Below are 18,878 nucleotides of genomic sequence, written 5' to 3'. Positions count from 1 at the left end.
GCCCTTGTGAGCTCACATGTTGGGACTGGCGGTGCGTGCGGCCCTGGCAGGCGCTCGTAGAGGTGGCGGCGCGGGCGGGAGGAGAGAGAGGAGAGGACGATGTTTCAATTTTTTTCGGGGAAAAAATGCCAACCGCGGAATCGAACCGTGGGCGATAGACGTGGGCGTGGGGGTTGGAGGCGGAGGGAGGAAACGTAGGAGGTTGACACAAGCGATGGAGGGCAGACACACTAAACATGAGCCGTCGGATTTGGATGAGTAATGAGAGAGAATGACTAAGAGATAATCTAGTGCATCTGTTTTGATGGTGTTATATTTTCTAGGTGTATTTATGAGTGTGGATGTAGCATAGATCATAACTGTGGAGCAGGTATTTATTGTGTGGCTATAGATTTATTTTAACTGGTGTATTATAGGGTAGGATAGATAGGCCTTTGGTTCCGGGCAGTGTCTCGTGTCCGACTGCAGAAGGGCGGTTACGAGAGGTGATCTTAGGAGCGGCATTTCCAGTATCGGATTCGTGCGGGCAACCTAAGAACGATTTGGTTCCAGGTTTATCGCACTCGTCATTCAACGGCAGGGGCCGACATGGGCCCCGGGCCTAGGGCGGAGGTGGGGGCTGCGGCCCGGATTGGGCCAAAAAAAAAGGAAAAAATTGGCCCAAGAATAAGACTCCAGAGGTTCAGCCCGACCGGCGATCGGCGAGGTGGCTAGCGCGACCCACCGGCCACCGCTCTGCCTCCGCGCCCGGCATCTCCACCTTCGTTCTCCATCGGCCCTCCGCCCCTCCCATGGTCCCACCTCTGGCGCTGCTTGCTGCAGGTATGCGTCAGGTGTCCCGGCGTGCGGCGTCCGCTCACAGCCTGGGTGGCCAGGCCCTATGCGGTGCGACTAGGAGGTAGGCGGCCAGAGATCCCACGGGCGCTGCTAGGCCCCAACCGGCCAGATGGCCAGCACCCCACGCCACAGGTGCGGCCCTGCCCAGCCCTGTTGCTCCTTGCTCTTGCTCGGCTGCGCCTGCTAAACAAAGTTTTTTTTCACTAAGTACCATATAGCCCTCCTAAAACCCAATCAGTAGGCTACTAATTTAACTGTTGTGGGAAAGGGAAATGGAGTATGGTAATCTTTTTTCCTAGTTGTAAATGGTCTTACTAGGACAGTGAAAGCGTGGGCAATGAAAAGGGTGACATGTATATAGAAAGCTCAATCTCTAAATGGTAGTGTCAAATATTTGGAAAAATATTTAAATGATAGAAAAATATATTTGATAACAGAGAAAAAATGACATGAAAATTGTATATATGACATCATTTGTTACTTGATGTATTCATCATCATAAAAATCTTACATCTGGTGGAACTTTCTAGCAACATGGTACAGATTGATGAAACTGTTAGAATAATAGGCAATTTCCATGTCATTTTAATTCCATAATTTAACAGCATGATGATGACATATAAAGAAATATTAATCATTGAAATCATGATATCAATTATCTCCATGGTGAAAATACATGCTAGATCATGTATCATGTGAAACATATAAAAACAGAAACATGTGAACTTGATTCATAAATCATAACAGAGAGAAACTCAGAGAGAAACTGGCATGATATACATCTCAGATTTGCAACAAGCATAAGGCTACATATGAAGCAACATGACTGTAACGATAAAGCACATACATGGAGCATATATTTGACAGAAACAGACTGGTAATACTGGATATAGGGAACAAACTAAGAGAAGATAAAATGATCATACCCTCCCATCCGTGATTCCAAAGTCGACATGCTGTAGGAGAAGAATCCTCGACGAAGAAGACACCGGTGATCGGGAAGAAGACGAAGACTCTTGGGCAGTCGCGTAGACGCTCCCCAAAAACCTAATTGCCGATCCCCCGTGCAAGGTCCCGAACGACAAGGGCTTCGGAGGCACCTGCCCTCTTGCTCCTCCGTGCGCGCAGAGTTACGAGATGAGGAAAGCTATCGAACAACTCAACTGTGTTTCTGGAATGAGTCCCTCTTTTATCTGGAGATGGAAGAATCGCAAGGGAAGCCGAGAAGCCTCGGAGGCATGCGCCAGAAAGATCGAGAGTCTTAAGGAGATCAAGCGTCAGGTCGAGTTAGTGGGTGCTAAAAATTAACACACCACACCACGCCCGCCTGCCTGCCTACCTCGCCTCGCCACGCCATGCCTCGGCCCAGCCCGAGCCCGAGCCCGGCCTGGCCGGTGGCGGCGCGCGCGAGCGCGTGTGGCACGCCCTTGTCCATTTCTCAACTTCTCAAATTAGATGGATCTCTTCCAATCATTTAAGTTGAGTCAACATCCTTTTAACCTCCCATCCGGTACAAATAATAATACCCACAATTACAAGCCATAGAGTTATTGATTTATTAGATATATAAATGGGCCTAGCCCATAATAAATCCAACAATCCCCACCAAACTCTAGGGTTTGTAACTGTATAGTTCCAGAATCACAATTCTTTGATATACCAGTGTTTCGATGGAGACTGTTAAGTTAAACATCCACCTAGAACAAGAGTTTCACTCAGTCACAACTAAATAATGGACTATGCCTTGAATTGACAGTTTTGTGTGAGGTGAGATTCACTCAAGTCCTTTGCTGGTACTTGGTTGCAACAAGCATCCCCGCTGTTTGAAGCATATAAGTCACACTTCTATGCCTTTCATGAGTGTTTAGGGATAACCCAGGTCCCATAGACTGTGACCAGTAGTCTGACTCATATAGGTGTACTTCTCAAAAGATGTTCTGTAGGACAACATCTCATCTTTATTAGACTTTCAAAATACATTAAGGTAAACACCATCCTGCCTTACAGAAAGAAAGATATGCATCAGAGATAGGTTCATAGGGAACTTTCCTCTCAATCTACTTATAGCTTGTTTCACCACTCTACTTCACGGGATCTCCGATCACATAGAGCAGGTTACCACTATAGTAGACTTTCATGTGGGTCTCATACCCATCTCTCTCGATGCACTTTCTATCATATTTCGTGACAGTCCCTTAGTGAATTGATCTGCCAGATTATTCAACGTGTGGACATAGTCCAACGTTATAACTCCGGAGGTTTTCAACTTTCTGACAGTCTTTAATCTTCTTTTAACATGCCTTGTGGACTTCATGTTATTCCTGGAACTGTTGACCTTTGTAATCATAGTCTGGTTGTCACAGTTCATTGAAATAGCCGGTATCGGTTTTTCAACTACCGGTAAATCCAATAGGAAATAACGAAGCCACTCGGCCTCAGCTCCAGTAGTGTCCAATGCAGCGAGTTCTGCTTCCATTGTAGACTTCGTTAAGATAGTCTGCTTGCAAGACTTCTAGGAAACAGCGCCACCTGCAAGCAGAAACACATATCCGCTCGTGGCATACAGCTCATCAGCATCAGAAATCTAGTTGGCATCACAATAGCCTTCCAGCACTTTTGGATGTCCAGTATAATGAATACCATAAGTCATAGTACCTTTCAGATAACGCAACACTCTCTCAAGAGCACGCCAGTGATCATCTCCCGGGTTTGACACAAACCGGCTCAACTTGCTCACAGCATATGAGATGTCAGGCCTTGTCGCACTCGCAAGGTACATGAGTGAGCCAATGATCTGGGAGTATGTCAATTGATCCCTTGCTATTCTTCGATTTTTCCTCAATAGCACGCTAGGATCATAAGGCGTGGGAGCAGGATCACAGTCACTAAAACCAAAGCGACTTAATACCTTTTCCACATAGTGGGACTGTAACAGAGTTACCCCACCATCACCTTCTCTAATAAGCTTGATGTTTAAAATAACATTAGCTTCTCCCAAATCCTTCATTTCAAAATTGCTCGACAGAAGTTTATTTACTTCCATAATCACATTGAGATTTGATCCAAAGATCAGGATGTCATCAACATATAGGCATAGCATAATAGCTTCACCCCCACCATATCGATAATACACACACATGTCAGCTTCATTCACAGAGAAACCGTTAGATGTTAAAGTATTATCAAACCTTTCATGCCATTGCTTTGGTGCTTGTTTTAGGCCATACAATGATTTTAACAACCTGCACACCTTGTTCTCTTGACCATCCGCAATGAACCCTTCTGGCTGATCCATATAGATCTCCTCTTCTAACTCTCCATTTAGGAAAGCTGTCTTAACATCCATCTGATGAATGATAAGACCATAAGAGGCAGCCACGGCAATTAAGGTGCGAATTGTAGTCAATCGAGCAACTGGTGAATAGGTGTCAAAGAAATCTTCACCCTCTTTTTGGGTGTATCCTTTGGCCACAAGCCTTGCCTTGTACCTCTCAATTGTACCATCAGGCCTAAGTTTTTTCTTGAAAATCCATTTGCAACCTATAGGTTGACAACCATAAGGACGATCAACAACCTCCCAAGTTCCATTAGACATAATAGAATCCATCTCACTCCTTACTGCTTCCTTCCACAAGTCAGCATCAGGAGAAGAATATGCCTCTCTAATGGTGGTTGGTATGTCTTCCACAAGGTACACTAAATAGTCATCACCAAAGAATTTTGCAACCCTCTGTCTCTTGCTCTTTCGAGTGACTATAGTGTCATCCTCCTCAGGGATGTGCACATGAGAATCTTTAGCATGATCTGTTGGAATAGACAGTTCGTGTTCATGGGGAATTATAGTGTCATGACTTGTTTCACTAGGTGTATTCTTCATTGGAAATTCATTCTCAAAAAATGTAGCGTCCCTAGATTCCATGATTGTATCAACATACATATCAGGAACTTCAAATTTTATAATTGAGAACCTATAACCAACACTGTGAAATGCATAACCAAGGAAAATACAATCAACAGTTTTAGGCCCAAGTTTACGCTTTTTGTTGATTGGCACGTTTACTTTAGCCAGGCAACCCCAAGTGCGCAAATTTGAGAGATTTAATCTTCTCCTTTCCCATTCCTCAAATGGTGTGATCTCTTTGTTCTTTGTTGGAACTCTGTTCAGGACATGACATGCTGTCAAAATCGCCTCACCCCACCATTCCTTAGATAATCCCGCTGTACTCAACATGGCATTCACTAACTCTGTTAGAGTGCAGTTTTTCCTTTCAGCAATCCCATTGGATTGTGGTGAGAATGGCGGTGTCCTCTCATGAACAATACCATGTTCCACACAAAACTCATCGAAAACATTAGAGAAATATTCTCCACCTCGATTGGACCTTAACCGCTTTATTTTCCTCTCAAGTTGGTTCTCAACTTCAGCTTTATAGGTCTTAAAATAATTAAATGCTTCATCTTTTGTTTTTAAGAGATACACATAGCAAAATCTGGTGGAGTCATCTATAAACGTGAGGAAGTATCTTTTACTGCCTTTAGTCAAAATTCCATTCATTTCGCACAAATCAGAATGGACAAGTTCTAGAGGTGCTAAATTCCTCGCCTTAGCAGCCATGTGAGGCTTGCGGGGTTGTTTTGATTCAACACATACATGGCACTTAGACTTTTTGACCAAATTGAATTTAGGAATTAAATTTAGATTTGCTAACCGCATAAGACAGCCAAAACTTGCATGATAGAAATGTGAATGCCATAAATCCGACTCATCAGAAATATTAACACAATTCACCATTTTATTACACACATCATGCAGTGATAAGAGGAACAAGCCTCCGCAATCATATCCTTTACCAACAAAGGAACCATGTTTCGACACAACACATTTATTCGACTCTAGAACAATTTTGTAGCCATCTCGACATAGCATAGACGCACTAACAAGATTCTTCTTGATGGAGGGCACATGCTGCACGCTCTTCAATAGCACCGTCTTTCCCGAAGTAAACTTCAGAATGACCGTACCAACACCAAGAACATGAGCACGCGACCCATTTCCCATCAACAAGGCGCCAGACCTCTCGGCCTGGTAGGAAGAAAACAGAGAAACATCAGCACACACATGAATATTTGCACCACTATCCATCCACCACTCAGGTGAATTACATACTGAAAGAACAAATAACAAAGAATTACCATACCCAGTTGCTCCTTCTCCAGTATCAGTAGTGACAACATTTGCTGATTTCTTTTCCTGCTTGAACTTGCGCTCAGGACACTCACTTGCCCAGTGCTGTTCACTGCCACAAACAAAGCAGCCTCCATCTCTCTTGTTGTTGTTCTTCTTTTTAAAATGTGCCGTTTGAATAGGCTTAGTTGTGTTCTCTTGCTTGTTCTAGTTTTTCTTCTTTTTATACTTGCGGAATCCAGAGTTTCTCTTCTGTACCACATTAGCAGTAGAGGTCTCAATACTCTTTCCATTGTCTTTTGCTCTCGCTCTCTCCTCAACATCAAGAGTACCAATGAGCTCTTCAACATTGAACTCCTGTCTCTTATGTTTGAGTGAGGTAGCAAAGTCCTTCCAAGAAGGTGGTAACTTAGCGATTATACCGCCAGCCACAAACTTGTCAGGTAAGACACATGGAAAGAGCTCAAGTTCCTTAGCTAGTGCCTGAATCTCATGAGCCTGTTCCACTACAGATCGGTTCTCAACCATCTTATAGTCATACAGCTGCTCCATGAGATACAGCTCGCTACCAGCATCGGTAACTTCAAACTTTCCCACAAGTGCATCCCATAGCTCTTTCCCTGTAGGAAGGATGATATAGCTTTTTTGGAATTTTGGATCAAGTGCGCTAATCACTGCACCTCGAAAGAGGTTGTCATCAGCCTTAAACTTAGCCTCATCCTCAGGAGGCAAGTTAGCAGGGTTGCCATCAGAGATGTGATAACATGACATTGCAATGAGCCACAATTCTATCTTAGCTTTGCAAACTAAGAAGTTTTTACCATCAAAAGGATCAGGCTTTAACACAGTAGCAAAACCTCTGATAGAAAAATGCCTATATTTAGGTTTTTGGATTGTTAGAATAATAGGCAATTTCCATGTCATTTTAATTCCATAATTTAACAGCATGATGATGACATATAAAGAAATATTAATCATTGAAATCATGATATCAATTATCTCCATGGTGAAAATACATGCTAGATCATGTATCATGTGAAACATATAAAAACAGAAACATGTGAACTTGATTCATAAATCATAACAGAGAGAAACTCAGAGAGAAACTGGCATGATATACATCTTAGATTTGTAACAAGCATAAGGCTACATATGAAGCAACATGACTGTAACGACAAAGCACATACATGGAGCATATATTTGACAGAAACAGACTGGTAATACTGGACATAGGGAACAAACTGAGAGAAGATGAAACGATCATACCCTCCCGTCCGTGATTCTGAAGTCGACATGCTGTAGGAGAAGAATCCTCGATGAAGAAGACGCTGGTGATCAGGAAGAAGACGAAGACTCTTGGGTAGTCACGTAGACGCTCCCCAAAAACCTAATTGCCGATCCCCCATGCAAGGTCCCGAATGACAAGGGCTTCAGAGGCACCTGCCCTCTCGCTCCTCCATGCGCGCAGAGTTACGAGATGAGGAAAGCTATCGAACAACTCAACCGTGTTTCTGGAATGAGTCCCTCTTTTATCTGGAGATGGAAGAATCGCAAGGGAAGCCGAGAAGCCTCAGAGGCATGCGCCAAAAAGATCGAGAGTCTCAGGGAGATCAAGCATTAGGTCGAGTTAGTGGGTGCTAAAACCCACCTGCCTGCCTGCCTGCCTGCCTCGCCTCGCCTCGCCACGAGCCCGAGCCCGGCCCGGCCGGTGGCGGCGGTGGTGGCGCGCGCGCGCGTGTGGCACGCCCTTGTCCGTTTCTCAACTTCTCAAATTAGACGGATCTCTTCCAATCATTTAAGTTGAGTCAACGTCCTTTTAACCTCCCATCCGGTACAAATAATAATACCCACAATTACAAGCCATAGAGTTATTGATTTATTAGATATATAAATGGGCCTAGCCCATAATAAATCCAACAGAAACTACTCATTGTTTACATGAAAATAGTTCTTTGGCATGTACATGTGGATACACATACATTATCACCACTTTCAAAAGTCTATGAAGATCGCTGGAAGTTTCAAGATTCATGTATACCATCTTGATGGCCTGAATTCACTATTAAGGCCTTGCTCAAATATTAAAGTATCTGGAGAATATGAGATGTAATTATATCATTTACAGATCACATTTGCATTGTATTGGCCATAAGGCCCGGCCCATTCTCTCAAAACAACCTACAACATTTAAATCCCTGCAATGGAAAATATGTTTTTCAAGAATTCAGTATCATTAATCTAAAAAAATAGACTTGGGGCTCACGAGTTCATTAACGCTGAACATTATGAAAGGATGCTAAAACGAAGGCGAAACCAAAATGCAAAAATGAACCTTGGGGGCATGCTCATAGAGATCACGATGAGTGGATCGATTCTGAGTAGGTCATTGTAGTTGCTCGATGCTAGGTGTTGGAGGAGCACTCCTCTCCTCCCTTGGTCGAACACAAGTGTATACTGCTGAGCACCTACACCACTGTTGCTTTCATTCCACTGGCCCCATGTTGGCACTGGGCTACCTTGTGCAACCTATTCATATTACATACATTAGCCTCCAATTAACTCCACCTATGGTGAGGCGTCTTTGATGTCCCAGCATAGCAGGTCCCAAGCCCTAGTAAAGAAGGAGGGTTGTGTCAGGCGCGGTGAGCCAATGTAAAAACTTAGTCACTTTAATGGAGATGAAACCCAAAAGAATCCAGTTGGGGCGTAACCCTCTTAGTGACTCGCCATGTCGGAACCCAGGTATGGTGTTAAATGAGCAAGGGCTGGGTCGTCACCCCCGTGATGTGCCGTGTCGCGATCTGGATACGGTGTCAACTGAGTAAGGATCGGGTTGTCGCATCCTTAGTGGCGTGCCACATCAGCGCCTGGGTGTGGTGCAAAATGAGCAAGGGTCTTCACACCTACCTCGGCGGGTGCGAAGGGTAAGGAAGCTAGTCGAGCCAACTAGGATCTGTTTATGTAGCTGAAATGTTTGGGTCTCTTACGGGTAAGTTAAGATAGTTAGTGGACACAGCGGTTAGGAGACGTGTAAATATCTTATGCGTCCAAGAGACTAAATGGAAGGGGCAGAAGGCGAAGGAGGTGGACAATAACAGCTTCAAGCTCTAGTACACAGGGACAACTTCAAATAAAAATAGAGTAGAAGTTTTGATTGATAAGAGCCTCAAGGATGGTGTGGTGGAGGTGAGAAGGCAAGGGGATAGGATCATCTTAGTTAAACTTATAATTAGTGATATGGTCACAAACGTAATTAGTGTGTATGCCCCCCAAGTAGGCCATGATGAGAGTGCTAAGCGGCTTTTCTAGGAAGACTTAGATCGCTTGGTTAGAGCTGTCCCTAGTAGCGAGAAGCTCTTTATAGGAGGTGATCTTAATGGCCATGTAGGTACATCAAGTGCAGGTTTCGAGGTGGTTCATGGGGGTTTCAGATATGGTAGTAGGAACCAGGAGGGAGAGAAAGTCTTAGACTTTGCCATAGCTTCTGATCTGATGATAGCTAACACTTTCTTTCATAAGAGACAGTCCCATTTAGTGACCTTTAGTAGCGGACAGTACTCTTGTCAAATCGACTTTGTCCTTACAAGAAGGAGGGATAAATGAACATGCATGGGCTGTAAGGTGATACCTAGAGAATGTGTGGTCGGTCAACACAAGCTAGTGGTGGCTGACTTCCACTTTCTAGTGCAAGCTCGTGGGAACAAACATGCTAGGGTTGCTAGAACGAAGTGGTGGAAATTAGAAGGGGAGGCATCAAAGGTCTTTAAGGAAAAGGTCATTGAAGAGGGCCCTTGGAATGATTAAGGCGATGCAAACAACATGTGGGAGAAGATGGCAACATGCGTTTGGAAGGTTGCTTCAGAGGTGCTTGGAGTGACCAAAGGGAGCGAATGCGACTCGAAAGACACTTGGTGGTGGAATGAAGATGTGCAAACGGCTATTAAGGAAAAGGAGTGCTATAAGCGCTTGTATCATGACAGGTGTGCAAACAACATAGAGAAGTATAAGGTGGCAAAGAAGACTGTAAAACGAGCGGTGAGTGAGACAAAGGGGCGGGCCTATGAGGACATTTATCGACGTTTGAGTACGAAGGAAGGAGAGAAGGACATTTATAGGATGGCTAGGGCTCGCAATAGGAAGACAAGGGACTTCAACCAAGTCAAGTGCATAAAGGATGAGAGGCAGCAGCTCTTGGTGAAGGAGGATGAGAGCAGACATAGATGGCAAGAGTATTTTGATAAATTGTTCAATGGTGAGAACGAGAACACCACCGTTCAGCTAAACGACTCGTTTGATGACACTAACAGACGCTTTGTGCGGAGGATTGGAGAATCGGAGGTCAGAGAAGCCTTGAAAAGGATGAAATGGGGCAAAATGATAGGCCCTGATGGTATCCCAATCAAGGTGTGGAGATGTCTCGGGGATATAGCTATAGTATGGCTAACCAAGATGTTCAACAATATCTTTGGATCGAACAAGATGCCTAAGGAGTGGAGAAGAAGTATATTGGTACTAATCTACAAGAACAAGGGAGATATCCAAAGTTATACTAATTATTGGGAAATTAAGTTGATGAGCCACACTATGAAGTTATGGGTGAGAGTCATCGAGCAGCGCCTACGAGGAATGACGCAGATATCAACAAACCAATTTGGTTTCATGCCTGGAAGGTCAACCACAGAAGCAATCTTCTTAATAAGACAGGTTATGGAGCGGTTTAGAGAGCAGAAGAAGGACCTTCACTTGGTTTTCATTGACTTGGAGAAGGCTTATGACAAGATACCACGAAATGTTATGTGGTGGTCTTTGGACAAACATAAAGTCCCATCAAAGTACATGACCCTCATCAAGGACATGTACAACAATGTTGTTACTAGTGTTCGAACAAACGATGGTAACACAGATTACTTCCCGATTAAAATTGAACTTTATCAAGGGTCAGCCTTAAGCCTGTATCTCTTTGCCTTGGTAATGGATGAGGTTACCAGGAACATTCAAGGGGATATCCCTTGGTGTATGTTGTTCGCTGATGATGTAGTGTTAGTGGTTGAAAGCCAGGTGGGAGTAAATAGGAAACTAGAGTTATGGCGGCAGACCCTTGAGTCTAAAGGTTTTAGATTGAGTAAAACTAAAACTGAATACATGAGATGCAACTTTGGTGGAGTTGTACAGGAGGAGGGAGATGTGAGTCTGGAAGGTCAAATAGTGCCTAAGAAGGATACCTTTTGGTATCTAGGATCAATGCTACAGATGGATGGAGATATTGATGCGAACGTTAGCCATAGAATCAAAGCAGGATGGATCAAGTGGCGACAAGCTTCTGGGCATTCTCTGTGACAAGAGGGTACCACAAAAGCTAAAAGACAAGTTCTATAGAACGATGATTAGACCGGCTATGTTTTATAGAGCAGAATATTGGCCTACAAAGTTCGACATGTTCAACAACTGAGTGTTGCAGAAATGTGTATGTTGCGATGGATTTATGGTCACACAAGAATGGACCCAGTTCGGAACGATGATATACGTGATCGCCTAGAGGTAGCACCAATTGAAGAAAAACTTGTCCAACATCGGTTGAGGTGGTTTGGCCATGTCCAAAGGAGACCTCCAGAGGCACCAGTGCATTATGGAGTCCTAAGCTAAGCTAATAATATGAGGAGAGATAGAGGAAGACCGAAATTGACATGAGGGGAGGCAATAAAAAGATATTTGAAAGCTTAGGATATACCTAGATATCTATGTTTGAATAGGAGTACTTGGAAAGCAGCTATTGAAGTGCCTGAACCGTGACTTGGGGTTCTCAGTGGGTTTCAACTCTAGCCTACCCCAACTTGCTTGGGACTGAAAGGCTATGTTGTTGTTGTAGCCTCCAATTCACATCGTAGAGGAACATGTTATTTGTATGATATTGGGTAAATCTATGTTCAGTTCAATTCACTCTTGTTTTCATTCCTACACACACGTAAAATGTGAAGCGAGTGGTGCATCTAGGGTTCAAAATTTCATGAATTTCAGGGGTGGCAGAAGAAAAATCCAAAACTTCATATTATGATGTAAATATATAACTCTAGACTCATTTTTCTATTGTTTATGTTACATATTCTTCTACTCAATAGATGTGTAGTCATAAATCTTGCTAATATTTTGTTTAGAGATCTAATTTTTTTTAAAAGCATACTTATTGTAGTCCCTATAAGAAGGGCAGGCCTGGTGTAGTGGTGAGAGCTGTCTCACGGAGTCACCAGGTCGCGGGTTCGAAGCAGCTTCTCCGTAGATTTTGCGTGGAGAAGGCTTGCCTCGGTTTTTCCCTTTCCTAGACCCCACTCATGTGGGAGCCTCCGGCACTGGGTCTACCCTTTATACTTATTGTAGTCCCTATAAAAATTTCAACGAAATTTCACTGAAATTTTGTGAATTTAGGTAATTTCAAGGGGTGGCTGAAAATTTTCAAATACCGAAATTGAAAACCCTGGGCGCACACATATAAGAATTCGAATTCTGAAATAAGTTACCACAATAGGCTCCTTCATTTTCTAAATAAGACGAGTATTAAGCTTTCTTATATTTCACTTCTCTGTGTTCAGCTGCTTGCAAATTATTTTTCTATAATAACATAAACTCTGATGTTGATCCTCCTAAGATTCGTCTCACAAGGGATCGTGTAGGTCATGCCTTCCGATCAATGATCTTGGCAAGCCTAAACTTTCTAGGATCATGGATTGTTGTTGGATATAATTCTTTCTTCCTCTTAATGAAACACGTGCTCACGCACGTTCGTGATAAAAAGGATTAAGGCTTTCTATGTTCGACCTACATGCCATACCCGGCAAACCTCAGGAGGCTCCTCCTGAGGTCATGGGAAAAGACCGTTTGAGTTTACTCACTTTGGCTTGGTTTCGCGAGCTGTTGGCGCCGTCCTGTTGTCTCACTGGCTTGACATCAGGAGCTCGTGGAGGGGTTCTATGGCCACTTGAGGCAGTGTCAGTGCGAGCTGCAGATGCCTCAGGGGGAACCGTTATGGCACTGTTGTTCCTTCGCTTCCTCGCATTCTCAAAGTACATGGTATACAGGGAGCCCCCGTCAGTGGTCTTCCACTCACCAAATTTGGGGATATTCCCACCATTACCCTGCAACATACATATATATACACACATAGCATTAGTTGGACAACATCTTTTTGGAGTGCACAATGAAAAATTTATTCGTTTCTGATTGCATTTAGAAGAAAATGGTACCAAAAGAACAAAAAAGGGGAACAAAATGTGATAACTCAAATTATAACATATGATGAGGTTATTCTGAGAAACAAGTAGCTCAACTGAAGATGAAAAATAGAACTATCCGATCTTCATTTGGGCGTCATGTACTACTAGGATTAAATCGTTTCAAATTGTTTGTTATCCTCTCTAAATAGGTAACAAGTTGCAGGTTCCAACAGCATATTATTAGCAAATATAGTCAAGGACACCAATACATTCAATTCACCAGAAGGAAAATAGTTTCAAAAAATGCAAAATCAAACTTCAAAACATTCAATAGGATAACATATTATCAAGAGAGAAAAATTCCTTTTGGCCCCTGGAGAGAGTAAACTTCAATGGGATGTGTTTCCTTGGTACCCTGTTCTATGCAGAGCACATGGCAAAGCAGGGGTTTCCATAGAGATTAAGTAGACTCGTCATGCTTCTAAAAGAACTAATCAAAATGAAGTAGCTTCAAATGGTTTCTAACTTTCTGCAGTGGCCTTGTGCAAAACAGTAAAAGTGTACACCAAAATTTGTCAAAGGCTACTTCCTTTTTTGCCCCCTGTATTTGAACAGAGCACACAGGGCAAAACATGGTTCCATGAGGATTAGTGGATTACATAGTTGGGAGTAGTCGTCAAGCTACATAGATCAAAAGGAGTTACTCCATTTCTATTTGTTTAATCATCTCTAACTTCATGACACTAACCAAAAAATATATATTTTTTTGTGAATTCCATTTAACTAAAACAGCATAGGCTAACTGAAAACTGAGCAAATTTTATCTGTCTGTTTCCATTTGTTATCAACGGTACGAAAACGAATTTCTTGTGAGGAAGTCCAGAGAGCAATCATGGCTGGCAAGCCTTTCTTAGGCTGGTAAGGTCATCGGACTCATGAAAAGCAAAATAAAAGGAGAGATGGGTTATTAAGAAACTCACCGCCATTGTTCTTCAAAAGTCCAAGTAACTCCTTGCTAGGAGATGCCAACGAAGCAAGAGAGATTCAGGCTTTCCAAAAGATGAGCTAGAATGGGATGAAGAAGAAGATGGCGAAATGATTCCAGGAGTGAAGAGGGCACGGCTAACAGATATAGGTGAGGGAAGACTTTGGAAATGTTGAACTGGCTTCTGAAGACCTGTTCATGCTGCTCGTGCTTTCACGCTTCACATTGCCAGCTCAACATGTGCTTTGTTAATTCATAGTCTAATCTTCTCTAACTCTGTTAGTTGAAAAATTCTTTTTCTGTTGGAATATTTTCGCAGTACATCTTGACTGCGAATTTTGTTTTGTACTAGGTTCGTGCCCGTGCGTTGCTACGGGACAACTAAACTTTTATTCTAAAAACACAGGAATTGCACAATAAGATAATAATACTGTGAAATTAGATACCAACGTTAAAGTGACATTTAATCCAAAAGGCAAAGTTCGTGATATTAACAGTCACAGGGAGCGAGGCGTCACAGGCTCACAAGCTCTACTGTATAGTCCTTTCCGTGATGTGGCTAATGTAACGTTTTATATCGGCAGGAAGAAATCTCTGATATCCATTTCTTTCGTGCGCCAATAAATCCACGAATAAGTTTCGCAGCATCTACATTGCCCATGCTAACGCTACAAGATGTTTCGTAGTGCAAATCAAACAAGCAAAAGGCAATACATATCTTGGTATTCAAGCATAGAATGAGATATATTAAGGTACATGTAGAGAGAGCTATTATATTTAAGTCTCCCAAAAAAGCACCGAAGTCCTTTCAAATATGATGAAAGATAGCATGCCATTGATCTGACCAATTTCATGAACAATCACTGATGGGGGACAAACTGGTTATCGGCTTCAGATTTCATGGCATGTATGTTACTCCAATTCTCTGTAGTATTTTTTCAAAAGTAAAACAGTGCTAAACACAGAAGAAACCAAAAAATAGGTTGAGATATTCCATCGTAGAATCTATTTTCTTTACTCCAAGTCCAGCACCACGCTGTCCACCGCCAGCCTCCATCCCCTCCATCCTCTCAAAGGTGCTATGTTGGTAGCATCCCCTTCCATAAATTCAAATTTTGGATTTAGCACAATACAAGAATGGAAGTACTATTATAAAAATTGAATCCGCAGTATCATGATTTTTTTTTGAAGACATGGCAAACAATCATGAAGGAACCTAAGCTAGCAAACAAAGGAAATTACCGCATGTGACGAGGGGTTATCACAAACGCGGATTGTCTAAACACGTATGTAATGATGAACTAAAAAATTTTAAAAAAAATATCAATGCCAGGTCGCACATGATACTATACAATTTATTTCACCATCATCATACAGACAAAATGCCAGGAATGTACCTTGCGCTAGAGACTCCAGAAATGTATATTGACAGACATTGGCATGGTGCAAACGTTATTGAGTTCTAAACGGTCCTAGACTCCTAGTTACGTTTCCTTCACACTCGATTGCAGAATGAGTGAAATGGGATTTGCTGCAGCAGTGGCTAGTGAAAGTCTGAAAGATACATTTGCTTCCACAAGTTTCTATCAGACAGTTTCGCTCATGAAATCATTCATATCAACTTAGGATGAACATTTGATTTCTTAAACTAAATTCTTCCAGGGCAATCTAAGCAACTGTGGTATACTGAAACTACAATAAATAAAATGTAAACCAGCTCAAACCTTGTCTAACTCTAGGAATACCTAGTTGTGATGCTGCCATGAATGGAAGCTCGCTCCCTGAGCAAATGCACTCTTGGCGATCAGCCACCGGTGGACTAGCCAGGATTCAGACTTGGTAAGATCATTGGATTATATTGCTTATTTCTATTAGTTAAATATTGTAAAAAGGAAAGGTGAGGGTGGTTGGTTGGTTGGTTAGGGGAATGGCACAGCCTTAGTGGCCTGCAGACCTACGTTTCTCTTCTTCTCCTCTCCTGTCGCTTGTTTCATCAGGTAGGACTTCTTGCCAACTGAATAGTATGTGATTTGACTATTTGAGCATTACCAAAATAATCATGGAATATTAGTTCTGGTGTGAAAACTATTTGAAAACGATGCCAGTCGCCAGCACACATTATCAACAAGCATTCTGAAAATACACATGGCTACAATTTGTATTGTTTGATTGTTTAAATTTTATTTATGCAAGACCACTCTTTCAGTGGTATGACAAGGTGTCACTATTGTCACTTTGTCAGGTTGAGTAAATCACCCCCTCTATCCCACAAACAAACATAGAGTTATTTAGAGTTAGAATAAATTGATTGAGCCTATAACATGTGAATTTTTGCATGATCTCCAGGAACAGGAACATGACTTTGGTTTGTGTAGAAAGTAAATGAACCTGTGTGAAGATCAAGGTACGGGGAGCTTGAGATGAGATGCGTTGGGCCTGCTACTGCACAGCTCTTGTCGATGCGTCGGGCCTGCTACTGTAGTTCTAGTCGGCTTGGAACAGAGATCACCAGCAGGAATTTTAGCAAAGGGATCAAAGAAGCAGAAAAAGAAAAATAGAACACTCTTTATATTTATGGATGGTTGATAATTCAAGTGCTAGCAATATATTTTTGGAAAAAAAAGACACATTAAAGCACACCATTCGAACTAAACTATTGAGGAGGCTAACCCACATTCTAACTTGTAAAATCAATATCCCAATTATAATAACTCCAATTCATTGATTGTTCATCATAAAATCATCTTAAATCAAACCCTATCTATCCATACCAGTTCCATAATCTTTTGGGCTCATTTGAATATACCAAAATACAACCAGACCATGAGCATTGTAAGGTATCATACCAAAATACACCCAGACCAGGAAGCATGGTAAGGCATCATACCTTGGATGGAATTCATTTTGGTATAGTAGAACTCTGGTCAACTTTCTTCTCTAGTGTTTCGAATAAAGCCTCTACATCTATTTCCCCTACCTCAGAAGCATCTGCAATGTGTTTTTTTCCAAAAATGGGAAAAAATATATCAGTGGATCCTCTGCCGATAGAATACATAATCCACTGTATGTGTACCCATGTCTTATCTCAAGTACTTAGCTAACATTAACACAAAGATCTAAAGTAAATGAACCTATCATGCTTCTCCCAAACATTAAGCAACCTTTCTCCCCCAGGGTTACAATAACAAATTCAATGTTTGGTAACCTTGAAAGCATGGATACCGAAAGGGACCGTGACGCCTAAGGGGGGGGGGGTTGAATTAGGCAACTTAAAAGTCTAACTCTTGATTATGGCCTCCTTTTCTAACCTTAGCAAAACCTATGCAAAAGATAAACTATCTAAATGTGCAACTATGGTTTTGCTAGTGTGTTGCTATCTCTACCGCAAGAGGAATTATACAAACAATGTAAATGCGGAAGCTAAAGAGTAAGGTAGAGATATGCAAACTCCCATCGATGACTCCTGTATTTTTACTGAGGTATCGAGAAGCGTGCAAGCTTCCCCCTAGTCCTCGTTGGAGCCCCTCGTAAGGAATCCCTCGCAAGGGCCAAGCTCCCGGTTGGATAACTCCATGGATAGCCCTAGGCCTTCCCCACGCGTAAGTGGGTCTCCGATGTGCCTTTCGGCAAGCCTCTCACGGACCACTTCCCGCCGTCTTCACTATCAAGCTTCCGGCTGAACCGCCGCGGGTCTTGTTCCCTTCGGTACATGGTGGCAGCCACACCACAAATGCGGTTGGTGTGATCTCGCAAGAATACAAGCCCCTCCGATGTACAACAATGGTGCGCGCAAGCACCGAGTGGTAAGAGGTATGCAAACCTCACTAAATACTAGGCCTAAACCTAGAGCAAGCACATAAGCGGTGGTCTAATCAACCTAAGCACTTCGCAAAGCACCTACGCTAATCATCTAATGAATCACTAAGTACTAGGCAATTAGAGATCACTAAAATGGTGTATCAACACCCTTGGTATATTTCCTCAGCTCCACTCACCTCAAATGGCCGGTTGGGGGGTCTATTTATAGCCCAACTGAGAAAGTAGCCGTTGGGGATGAAACCTAGCTTTCTACTACTGTTCGGACGCTGATCATGTCCTGACCGGACGCGTCCGATCGTCCCGACCATTGGAGCATGCGCGTTGATCGGACTCTGGCTGAGTCCTGTCATCATCGACCAGACGCGTCTGGTCACGCTGGCGCTGCTCTGGAACCTCTCTAGACTTGATCCGATGCTGTACTTTGTGCATCCGGTTGTCCTATCTGCTACGTCCGGTCATCGCTGAACACACTGCCCTAACGATGAACAGTGTCACCGGTGCATCCGGTCACTGCTTGGGTCAGCGTCCGATCAAGCTGAACACACTACCGTGATGATGAACAGTTTCACCAGTGCGTTCGGTCACTGCTTCGGTCAGCATCCAGTCACAGCTGCCGATGACTGTTGTTGCCTAGCACTTGATCAGAGCGTCCAGTCACTTATAGGGCCATGTCCGGTCACCTCTGTCGAGCTCGTTTCTTCGTGATCTTATGTCCGGCTTGGTTTCCATCTTCGTGCTTGGACTTTGCTTGACCTTGTATGTCTTCTATGCATCTTCACATGTCTTTCTTGAGGTGTTGATCATCAGATCATCATGTCGCCTTCGTCAAAGTCACGCTTTGCATCCT

The 18,878-nt window shown here is 42.9% G+C and overlaps 1 pseudogene; it reads right to left on the bottom strand.

Moving 5' to 3' along the window:
* Nucleotides 1–8,405: 8,405 nt before the first annotated feature.
* On the bottom strand, nt 8,406–13,488 carry LOC136480032 (RPM1-interacting protein 4-like; annotated as a pseudogene).
* Between the last annotated feature and the right edge of the window lie 5,390 nt (nt 13,489–18,878).

This window comes from Miscanthus floridulus, chromosome 9 (assembly GCF_019320115.1).
Source record: "Miscanthus floridulus cultivar M001 chromosome 9, ASM1932011v1, whole genome shotgun sequence".
Lineage (NCBI taxonomy): Eukaryota > Viridiplantae > Streptophyta > Magnoliopsida > Poales > Poaceae > Miscanthus > Miscanthus floridulus.
Note: the sequence above shows the minus strand (reverse complement) of the source record. Positions and strands in the feature narration are given on the sequence as shown.